The sequence below is a fragment of the Chiloscyllium plagiosum genome, unplaced genomic scaffold (assembly GCF_037043375.1).
Source record: "Chiloscyllium plagiosum isolate Xiang-an unplaced genomic scaffold, Cpla_swu_hap1 HiC_scaffold_2, whole genome shotgun sequence".
NCBI lineage: Eukaryota > Metazoa > Chordata > Chondrichthyes > Orectolobiformes > Hemiscylliidae > Chiloscyllium > Chiloscyllium plagiosum.
Window position 1 is genome coordinate 14,237,166 of NW_028270140.1, and position 9,264 is coordinate 14,246,429.

The window sequence follows — 9,264 nt, forward strand, 5'->3', positions numbered from 1 at the left end:
GCATGACAATAAATTCCTTCCAAAGTTTCAAAAATTATAAATATCTTCTGGACACAAAAGTAAACAATATGGCTGAATTTTTTATTTGGATTGACAGGAATATATAATTCAATATCTTCAAATAGCAATTTTTTTCTCATTGGAACAGATACTTCAAATAGTGGAAACAATTTTTCCCTGTGTTTTTTTCTTTGGCTCCTTTGATTTTAACATGATAAACTATGAGAGTTTATCATGGTGCTATAACTGGTGCTATACTGAAATAACTGCAGAGACCAGTACTCCATTACCAAGTCACCCTTTATTTACAAGTATAGAAGTTGGGAAGTCATGTTGAGATTGTACAGGATGTTGGTGAGGTCTCTTCTGGAGCACTGTGTCCAGTTCTGGTCACCCTGTTCTAGGAAGGATATCATTAAGCAGGAGAGGGTTCAGAAGAGCTTTACCAGGATGTTGTTCAGAATGGAGGCTTTGAGTTATAAGGAGAGGCTGGATAGACTGGGACTTTTTTCACTGGGGTATAGGAGATTGAGGGGCCTAATTGAGATTTATCAAATCATGAGGGGCATAAATAAGGGTTATCTAATTGAAATGTATGGAAAATTGAATGGCCTGGACAGAATAGATGTTGGGAAGATGTTTCCATTGGTAGGAGAAACTAGGATCCAAGGAGACAACCTTAGAATAAAAGGAAACCCGTTTAGAATGGAGATGAAGAGAAACTTGTTCAGCCAGAGAGTGGTGAATCTATGAATTCATTACCATAGAAGGCTGTGGAGGCCAGGTCATTGAGTATATGTAAGACTGAGATAGATAGGTTCTTGAGTATCAAGGGGATCAAAGGTTATGGGGAGAAGGCAGGAGAATGGAGTTGAGAAACTTATCAGCCATGATTGAATAGCAGAGATGACTTAATGGGCTGAATGGCCTAATTTCTGCTCTTATGTCTTATAGTCTTGTACTCCTTATACATTCATGACCATGTGGCCAAATTCCACCCCAACTCCATTTACAAGTTTGCTGGCGACACCACTGTTGTAGGTCAGATCACAAAGAACAAAATACAGGAAAGAGATTTAGTGCTTATCGGCATGGTATAAAGACAAAAATCTCTCCATCAATGTCAGCAAAATGAAGAAGCTGGTCATTGATTTCAGGAAATATAGTGGTGGTCTGCATCAATAGTGCTGAGGTGGAGATGGTCAAGAGAGTAAGTTCCTGGGAGAGAAGATCAATAACAATCTGTCTTGTCCACTGGCATCAGCACAACAACACTTCCACTTCCTCAGGCAACTAAGGAAATTTAACTTGTCCACAAAGACTTTTACCAATTTTCATAGATGTTACATAGAAGCATCCTTTCTGGATTCATCACTATGTATGGCAAAGGTTCTTCCTAAGACTGCAAGAAACTACAGTCATGATTACAGCCCAGTCCATCACACAAACCAGCCTCCATCTATACTTCCTGCTGACTCAGGAAAACAACCAACATAATCAAAGACACCTCCCACCCCCGTTGTGCTCTCTTCCACCCTATTCCATTGTGCAGAAAATATACAGGTTTAAATACTGTTATGAAGGTGTAGAGGTATACTGTATCTTTAAGAGAGTTGAAGGACTTAGCATGCACAAAAGAGTACTAGAAAATTTACAATGTAACATTTGGTCCAATAGCTAGCAGCACCTGGGTTTCTATGAGACAAAGCAAATCCAAATTCAGCTAATCAGTTTAAATTATGCTCCAAGATTCTCAACTCGAATCAAGTTTGAATTTAGTATTTTGACAATATTAACACCAAAATGAAATGATCCGATGCTTCGGGGTATAAAATCAGACATTTTGGAACAGTTAACCAGAGCAGCAAAGAGCGGCAAGGAGAACTGCCAAGCCACTAACATATGCAGACTGCCCGTAGAAGAGCTCTTTTAAAGGTACCTTTATCTAGCAATGACCTGTGAAACAGAAACCCTAAGAAGAAAAAAAGAAGACAGACGAAGATACAAGAGAAGATTTGACAGCTGGCTGGTTTTGAAATTTGAATTTTTTGGTAAATCTTAATCAGGGGTTTTATCGGACCAGTAGTGTAAAGGGAGGAAAGTAAAAGATAGGTTAGAGTTGTAAATAGTTGTTACTTAATTATTCTCTGTTAGACTTTTAAAAAAATAAAATTGTTAATTTTTATTTTAAATAGTGACTTTTGGGAATCGTTCTTTGCCTCTCAAGTTTTAACAGATTACGTCACGGGTTAAATAATTTCTGTGTTGCAGGTTTAAATTAGTAGGGGGAGAGGTTTACCCCGTGTTGTAACAATACATATATGAACAGATTCAGAAGCAGCTTCTTCCCCACTATTATCAGACTTTTGAACGAATATCTCAAATGTTAATTCTGATCTCTCTCTCTGCACCTCCTCTGCAGCTGTAACACTGTATTCTGCATTCTGTTCTGCTACCCTAATGCAATTTGTATGGTACGATCTGCCCGTATAGAACACAAAACAACACTTCTCACTGTATCACGGTACATGTGACAACAGTAAGTAAATCAAATCAGTATGTGTATTCATATAAAATTGCCTGTGTCAAGGTTGAGGACACTTAAAAAAAGGTTAAAAAAAAGCCTATTTCACTGATTCATGATACTTCAAAAAAGAAAAATGGGTTTCAACAGATCAGTTATCCTCAATGAAGGAAATTCATGAGATTAAAGGACCTTCAGAGATTGTAATGAAGCAAACACATGTTTCATCAGGAAAGATATCATCTGCAAAGGGAACCCAAGACAAAAAAGTTGCCCTATTTTAAATGGACTTACAGACCTCACAAGAACAGAATCAAGAGCAACAGTCCTCAAGTCAATCACCCACCAATCTTCCAAAGAGAATACATTCTGGAATATTAGTGTAATCTCTAGACCTTCCAGATTTGTGAAGTCAGAGACTTAGGTTAGATGAGGTAATGGTAAATGTAATTATGTACATGAATGTATCAATGTAAATAGTGAGGAAAAAAGCTTGGAGAAAGATAATGTTTTGTAAGTTGTTTGGTTCTGAAAAGGTTAATACTGCATTAAGTTCCATTCAATACAATGATGTCACAAGGATTTAGGTGGGAGAATATTCTAGTATCTTGAAACAGCTGCATTTGTTATTCCAGGGATCCTCATAGTCTTAATAAAATGTATATCATATCAATGTAATGTGTACCTGATCTCTATCATACATCAAACTACATCTTACTTAAGACAACAGCCTCTTCATGTGAGATGAGTACTTTCCTCTACCACACTAGGCAAAGCAGACCCTACAGCTCCTTACCAGGAAAGACAATGGTGACAGCAGTCTACCAGATATATCTTTTACCAAATGAGCTGTGGTGAGGATCCATCGTGTAACATAATTGCCGATGTGATCAATGTTTTAATCAGCTGCACCATTACTGTAGGGTGGGGGTGTGTGGTAAGAGGAGAAAGTGAGGACTGCAGATGCTGGAGATCAGAGCTGAAAATGTGTTGCTGGAAAAGCGCAGCAGGTTCGGCAGCATCCAAGGAACAGGAGAATCGACATTTCGGGCATAAGCCCTTCTTCAGGGGTGTGGAAAGAGCTGGGGTTGGAAGTAGAGAATTACTGGCCAATATATTAGTATTAATTCCTGTCAAAAAATACAAATTACTGGTTTCAGGTTGCAACAGATTCAGAGCTCAACATTATTTCGTATTTCAAATTCTATATTTCAAATAAATTGAAACTGAAAGATTATTTAAACATGAGTTTGTTAAAACATACTAAGAATAAATGCATCTTAGACTTTCATGTTCACTTAAACTGAGACAAATTAATAACAGTTCAATTTTTCTTTTCTCCTGGAGTTTTTGTATCTGGAAATTATAAAAGATGCAGAAATCCAGTGCTTGATTGTGTGGATGTCTCTGTAGGAACTATTTTAGTGCAGTTTGTTAAATTGTGTTTATTTTTGGTTAAACGGACTGACTGACTTTTTATAGAGAGTCAACTAAACACTATTTCTGTCCTCCACTAAACAGTGAACACAGCTTTATTTTCTTGACTATTGGTTTGCATTGTTTAATATTCTTATTAAAATCTAACTGCTGGCTCAATCCAACTTTGGCAAGCTTTTTAAAATTCTCTAACTGCTGCTCTTGTGATTTTGCAAAAGTAACTTGCATCTTCCCTTCTGCCACCTCTCCATACAAAGCACTGTATCATTTCTCCATTGTGAAATAAGCAAATTATATCGGAATCCAGCTATTCCAACTTCAACTTCTCCCTGCAGCCATATAGTTAATTTGCAGACTCTGTTTTGGAGTGAGAACACAAAGGATCTGCAAAATAGCTGGAAAACACAGAATATTTCTTTGAAGCCCCTTGGCCTAAAACACCCTAATGTAGATATCAACTTATCGATCAGCAAAGTGGCAGCATGGTGGCTCAGTGGTTAACACTGCTGCCTCACAGTGCCAGCGACTCAGGTTTGATTCCAGCTCTGGGTGACTGTCTGCATGAGTTTCCTCCGGGTGCTCCGGTTTCCTCCCACAAGCGAAAGATGTGCGGGTTAGGTGAATTGGCCATGCTAAATTGCCCATAGTGTTCAGGGATGTGTAGGCTAGGTGCATTAGTCAGGGATAAATGTAGAGTAACAGGGAATGATTCAGTGAGGTACTCGTCGGTGGGCCGAAGGAGTGTTTCCGCAATGTAGAGATTATATTCTATTATTATTTTCACAATACCAGTAATATTACTTAGATTCAGTCATTATGGAAAACAAACACCTAGCTTGTTTGTTTCTTAAAAGTTGTTTAAATACAAATAAAAAGCCAAATATTGGAGATTCGAAACAGCAACTGAGAATGCTGGGAATGTGCAGAGAGGACAAACAGTGAATGCAGTGAGCCTGACTGGTCAACAATCTTCGTAATATTAAATTAATCCAAAACTGTTTTTAAACTGGCATCAAGGCCAACTGACTTATCAGAGCTGGACTTGCTAACCTACAATGGTTCCCAATCCAGCAAGTCATAGAGTCACACAGCATGGAAACAGACCATTCGGTCCAACCAGTCCATGCTGACCATAATTCCTGAAGAAGGGCTAATGCCCGAAACGTCAATTCTCCTGTTCCCTAGATGCTGCCTGACCTGCTGCGCTTTTCCAGCAACACATTTCCATGCTGACCATAATCCCAAACTAAACCAGTCCCACCTGCCGGCGGTTGGCTCATATCCCTCCAAACATTTTTTATTCATGTACTTATCCAAAAGTCTTTTAAACGTTGTAACTATACCCGCATTCACCACTTCCACTGGACGTTTATTACATACACGAACCACTCTCTGTGTAAATAAATTTCCCCTTCTGTCTTTTTAAAATCTTTCTCATTGCAAGTTACAAATATGCCCTTAGTCTTGAAATTCACCACCCTTGGGAAAAGACACCTGCCATTCCATAAGACCATAAGACATAAGAGCAGAAATTAGTCCATTCAGCCCATCCAGGCAGCTCTGGCATTGAATCATGAGATCGAGTGAATCCTTAGAAGAGTATAAAGGAAGTATGAGTATACTTAAGAGGGAAATCGGAGGGCAAAACGGGGATATGAGTTAGCTTTGGCAAGTAGAATTAAGGAGAATCCAACGAGTTTTTACAAATACATTAAGGACAAAGGGTAACTAGGGAGAGAATAGGGCCCCTCAAAGATCAGCAAGGCGGCCTTTGTGTGGAGCCGCAGAAAATGGAGGAGATACTAAATGAGTATTTTGTATCAAAGTTTACTGTGGAAAAGGACATGGAAGATATAGACTGTAGGGAAATAGATGGTGACATGTTGCAAAATGTCCATATTACAGAGGAGCAAGTGCTGGATGTCTTGAAACGGTTAAAGGTGGATAAATCCCCAGGATGTCATCAAGCGTACCCTAGAACTCTGTGGGAAGCTAGAGAAGTGATTGCTAGGCCTCTTGCTGAGATATTTGTATCATCGATAGTCACAGGTGAGGTGCCGAAAGACTGGAGGTTGACTAATATGGTGCCACTATTTGAGAAAGATGGTAAGGACAAGCCAGGGAACTATAGACTGGTGAGCCTGACGTCGGTGGGGGGCAAGTTGTTGGAGAGAATCCTGAGGGACAGGACGTACATGTATTTGGAAACGCAAGGACTGATTCGGGATAGTCAACATGGCTTTGTGTGTGGGAAATCATGTCTCACAAACTTAATTGAGTTTTTTGAGGAAGTAACAAAGAGGATTGATGAGGGCAGAACGGTAGATGTGATCCATATGGACTTCAGTAAGGCGTTTGACAAGGTTCTCCATGGGAGACTGATTAGCAAGGTTAGATCTCACGGAATACAGGGAGAACTAGCCATTTAGATACAGAACTGGCTCAAAGGTAGAAGACAGAGAGTGGTGGTGGAGGATTGTTTTTCAAACTGGAAGCCTGTGACCAGTGGAGTGCCACAAGGATCGGTGCTAGGTCCTCTACTTTTTATCATTTACATAAATGATTTGGATGCGAGCATAAGAGGTGCAATTAGTAAGTTTGCAGATGACACCAAAATTGGAGGTGGTGGACAGCGAAGAGGGTTACCTCAGATTACAACTGGATCTTGACCAGGTGGGCCAATGGGCTGAGAAGTGGCAGATGGAGTTTAATTCAGATAAATGTGAGGTGCTGCATTTTGGGAAAGTGAATCTTAGCAGGATTTATACACTTAAATGGTAAGGTCCTAGGAAGTGTTGCTGAACAAAGAGACCTTGGAGTGCAGGCTCATTGCTCCTTGAAAGTGGAGTCACAAGTAGATAGGATAGCGAAGAAGGCGTTTGGTATGCTTTCCTTTATTGGTCAGAGTATTGAGTACAGGAATTGGGAGGTCATGTTGCGGCTGTACAGGACATTGGTTAGGCTACTATTGGAATATTGCGTGCAATTCTGGTCTCCTTCCTATCGGAAAGATGTTGTGAAACTTGAAAGGGTTCAGAAAAGATTTAGAAGGGTGTTGCCAGGGTTGGAGGATTTGAGCTACAGGGAGAGGCTGAACAGGCTGGGGCTGTTTTCCCTGGAGCGTCGGAGGCTGAGGGGTGACCTTATAGAGGTTTACAAAATTATGAGGGGCATGTATAGGATAAATAGACAAAGTTCTTTTCCCTGGGGTCGGGGAGTCCAGAGCTAGAGGGCATAGGTTTAGGGTGAGAGGGAGAAGATATAAAAGAGACCTACAGGGCAACGTTTTCACACAGAGGGTGGTACGTGTATGGAATGAGCTGCCAGAGGAAGTGGTGGAGGCTGGTATAATTGCAACATTTAAGAGGCATTTGGATAGGTATATGAATAGGAAAGGTTTGGAGGGATATGGTCCAGGTGCTGGCAGGTGGGACTAGATTGGGTTGGGATATCTGGTCAGCATGGACAGGTTGGACCAAAGGGTCTGTTTCCATGCTGTACATCTCTGACTCTATGAGTTTCTCAACCCCATTCTCCCGCTTTCTCCCTGTAACCCTTTATGCACTTGATACCCAAGAACCTATCTACCTCAGTCTTAAATATACTCAATGACCTGGCCTCCCCAGCCTTCGGTGGCAATGAATTCCATAAATTCACCACTCTCTGGCTGATGAAGTTCCTCCTTATCCCCCGCTAATGGAATCTCTTCCCAACATCCATTCTATCCAAGGGCTTTCAGTATTCTGTATGGTTCAATTAGATCCCCCCTCATCCTTCTAAACTCCAAAGAGTACACACCCACATTTCTCAAATGTTCCTCATATGTTAAGCCTTTTATTCCTAGGATCATTCTTGTGAATCACCTCTGGACCCACATCAGGGACACTATATCCTCCCTGAGACATGGGGACCAGAATTGCTCACAATATTCTAAATGTGCTCTACCAGAGCTTTATAAAGCCTCAGAAGTACATCCCTGTTTTTATATTCTAGTCCTTGCAAAATAAATGCCAATATTGCATTTGCCTTCCTAACTACCGACTCAACCTGCAAGTTAACCTTAATACAATCCTGAACTAGGACTCCCAAGTCCCCTTGTACTTCAGATTTCTGCATTTTCTCTCCATTTAGAAAATAGTCTATGCCTTTATTCTTCCTACCGAAGTACATGACTTCACACTTTCACAAGTTGTATTCCATCTGCCACGTCTTTGCCCACTCTTCTGTCCTGTGTAAATCCTCTGCAACGTTCCTGCCTCCTCAATACAGCCTTTCCCTCCACCTATCTTTGTATCACCTGCAAACTCAGCCAGAATGCCTTCAGTTCCTTTATCTAGGTCATTAATGTATCAAGTGATAAGTCCCAACACTGACTTTTGCAGACACTATTAGTCACTAGCAGCCATCCTGAGATGAACTCTTTTATCCCCATGCTCTGTTTTCTGCCAGACAGCCCTTCTTCTATCTATGCTCGTAAGTTGCTGTAAACACCATGGGCTGTTATCTTACTCAGCAGCCTCCCGTGTGGCATCTTGTCAAAGGCTTTCTGGAAGTCCACATACATAACATCCATTGGCTCTCATTTGTCTAATCTGCTCATTATCTCCTCAAAGAATTCTAACAGATATGTCAGTCATGACCTTCCCATGATGAAACCATGCTGACTTTGCCTTATTTTAATGTTCACTTCCAAGTATTCAGAAATCTCATCCTTCACAATGGACTCCAAAATCTTACCAACGACTGAGGTGAGGTTCATCATCCTGTAATTTTGCATCTTTTCACTCCTTTTTTAATCACGGGGAAATATTAGCAATTTTCCAGTCCTCTGGGAGCCTCCCTGACTCCAGTGATTCCTGAAAGATCACCACTAACACTTTCACTATCTCTTCAGTTATCTTCTTCAGAACTCTGAGGTGTATTCCATCTAGTCCAGGTGATTTATCCATCTTCAGACTTTTCAGTTTCGCTAGCACTTGCTCCTTGGTGATGGCCACCATACTCACCTCTGCCCCCGATTCTCTTAAATTTTTGGGATGTTACTCATGTCTTCCACTGTGAAAACTGATGCAAAGTACTTGTTCAGTTCCCCCACCATTTCTTTGTTCCCCATTACTATTTCTCCAGCATCATTTTCGAGCAGCCCAAAATTGACTTTCGCCTTTCTTTTACCCTTTATAGATATAAAGATGCACTTGAAATCTTGTTTTATATTACTGGCTAGCTTACTCTTATATTTGATTTTCTCTTTCCTTACTTACTTTTAGTTGTCCTTTGTTGGTAGGCTTCCCAATCCCCTGGCT